The sequence below is a fragment of the Delphinus delphis genome, chromosome X (assembly GCF_949987515.2).
Source record: "Delphinus delphis chromosome X, mDelDel1.2, whole genome shotgun sequence".
Lineage (NCBI taxonomy): Eukaryota > Metazoa > Chordata > Mammalia > Artiodactyla > Delphinidae > Delphinus > Delphinus delphis.
In genome coordinates, this window is record NC_082704.1 from 112,224,516 (window position 1) to 112,227,525 (window position 3,010).

General features: G+C 39.3%; 1 pseudogene; it reads left to right on the plus strand.

Moving 5' to 3' along the window:
• The first annotated feature begins 1,992 nt into the window (after nt 1-1,992).
• On the plus strand, nt 1,993-2,805 carry LOC132418261 (transcription initiation factor TFIID subunit 9-like; annotated as a pseudogene).
• Nucleotides 2,806-3,010: the final 205 nt, after the last annotated feature.

A 3,010-nucleotide genomic window follows, 5' to 3' on the forward strand; every position in this document is an offset into this window, starting at 1 on the left:
CATGAGTCCATACTGAAATAAATAAATGATTGATTTGCATTTCGCTAATAATTAGTGATGTGGAGCATCTTTTCATGTGTTTGTTGGCAGTCTGTATGTCTTCTTTGGAGAAATGTCTATTTAGTTCTTCTGCCCATTTTTGGATTGGGTTGTTTGTTTTTTTGACATTGAGCTGCATGAGCTGTTTGTATATTTTGGAGATTACGCCCTTGTCAGCTGCTTCATTTGCAAATATTTTCTCCCATTCTGAGGGTTGTCTTTTCGTCTTGTTTATGGTTTCCTTTGCTGTGCAAAAGCTTTGAAGTTTCATTAGGTCCCATTTGCTTATTTTTGTCTTTATTTTCATTACTCTAGTAGGTGGGTCAAAAAAGATACTGCTGCGATTTATGTCAAGGAGTGTTCTATGTTTTCCTCTAAGAGTTTTATAGTGTCTGGGCTTACATTTAGGTCTTTAATCCATTTTGAGTTTATTTTTGTATACGGTGTTAGGGAGTGTTCTAATTTCATTCTTTTACGTGTAACTGTCCAGGTTTCCCAGCACCACTTATTGAAGAGGCTGTCTTTTCTCCACTGTATATTCTTGCCTCCTTTATCAAAGATAAGGTGACCATATGTGCGTGGGTTTATCTCTGGGCTTTCTATCCTGTTCCATTGATCTATATTTCTGTTTTTGTGCCAGTACCATACTGTCTTGATCACTGTAGTTTTGTCATATAGTCTGAAGTCTGGGAGCCTGATTCCTCCAGTTCCGTTTTTCTTTCTCAAGATTGCTTTGGCTATTCGGGGTCTTAACACAACATTGTAAGCAACTATACTCCAATAAAAGTTAATTTTAAAAAATGAATAAAGGGAGAAAAAATGATTGAATAATAAATGGGGATGAAGAAGCAAATATTCCATACAGAAGAATTTCAATTAATTTCATATGCAGAAAGAACAAGAGAAAGAGAAAATCACCCTTAGAACACCACAGCAATACCTGCTGCAGGCAAGATTCATTGATGTGTATGCATATGTCAAATTCATCCAATTGTACACTTTACATATGTGCAGTTTCTTGTATGTCAATTATACCTTAATATCACTGGAAAATGTATTAATCTAATGCATGCTATTCTCCAGTGAAAAGTTAATTTGGTGCCTCACTCAACTAGAGAAGGTAACCTTCTGTAGGCAGAGGAAGTGTTCCAATACTTATAGCTCAGGTACCAGAGCATATCCAGGCTCTTTTGGTGGTCTGCCCTTATGCCCACACCCTTACCACTTCCTACTTCCAACAGCCAGCAACTGCGTTTGGCTGATGGATTTCTCTAGCTACTGAAGCCTAGTTTGCCTGCCATATATCAGGCCAGAAGTGCCAGGAAATTAATGGCCCCAGAGGAACTGCCTTCAACCAGTGACTGCTGGGAACTGATTGGTATATAAATATCCCAGCTTCCTCAACCCTTGGGTGGAGTAACTGAAATGCGTGTTCCACACCATTTTCCAGAGTTCCACAACAAGATTATGCTCTCCAATTGCCTACAGAAGTACCTGATAATGTATCTTTTATTGGCTGCCTTCCCATACTTGTCTCACTTCCTCACTTCCCTACTGGCATTTGCTTTACTTCCAAATAAACTACTTGCACTTGAATCCTTGTCTCAGGACTGGCTTCTGGGGGTACCCAAACTAAGACAAATATGTAGTGGGCACCTTTAGTGAATAATGAGCATCTCTTAGAAATCTTGCTAACGAACATACTCCTCTTGAATAGCAAAGCTACCAAGAACTTCAAGAGCCTAAAATTTGGCCCCTCCCTGTCACGTGCAGGGTGCATGTGCAGAGGCGTCCTGAGCAAGCGCAGTGAGGACCATGCTGCTTTGGAACATCCTGCTCACCGGTACAACAGGGATTGGGAAAACTGCACTAGGCAAAGAACTTCCATCAAGATCAGGACTGAAATATGTTACTGTGGATGATTTAGTTCGAGAAGTCTGATCACCGTATATCATGGAGTCTGGCAAGATGGCTTCTCCCAAGAGCATGCCGCAAGATACACAGATGATGACACAAATCCTGAAGGATACGGGGATTACAGAAGATGAGCCAAGAGTTATAAATCAGATGTTGGAGTTTGCATTCCGATATGTAACCACAATTCTATATGATGCAAACATTTATTCAAGTCATGCTAAGAAAGCTACTGTTGATGCAGATGATGTGCGACTGGCAATCCAGTGTCGTGCTGACCAGTCATTTACCTCTCTTCCCCACAAGAGATTTTTTATTAGATATTGCAAGGCAAAGAAATCAAATCCCTTTGCCATTGATGAAGCTATATTCAGGCCCTAGACTGCCACCTGATAGATATTGTTTGACTGCTCCAAATTATAGATTTAAGTAAGTCTTTACCACAAAAAGTACCTACTTCTGCGGGAAGAATAACAGTTCCGCAGTTAAGTGTTGGTTCAGTTACTAGCAGACGAAGTACTCCCCAACTTGGCCCACCAACCCAACAAACCATGTCTGTGTCAACTAAAGGAGGGACTCCAGTCAACCTCAGAGGTTTACAGTACAGATGCCCACTTCAAAATCTCCATCTGTAAAAGCATCAACTCCTGCAACATCAGTAGTTCAGAATGTTCTAATTACTCCTTCATGAAATTAGGTTCAAAATCATTTTCATTACAACTAACATGGTGTCATCACAAATACTGCCAATGAATCATCAAACGCATTGAAAAGAAAATGTGAAGATTATGACATGACTATGATAATTTGCAATCTAGCTTTGATGCATGTAATATGTATACTTGGTTTTGAATCCATTGCACTGAGATTAAACACGCGTGCTGGCTGTTTCCAAGTTGTGTTTTAAAAAAACAGTATTTAATGAGTAAATATGGTTACCATATTTTTCATCTGAGATGTTGTGTTGGACTTTAATAGGATTAGAAATGGGTTTTCGTCAGCCTTTAAGTGTAAAAAATAACTTGTAATTCATCAGTTTGGGGAAAAAAAGAAAAAG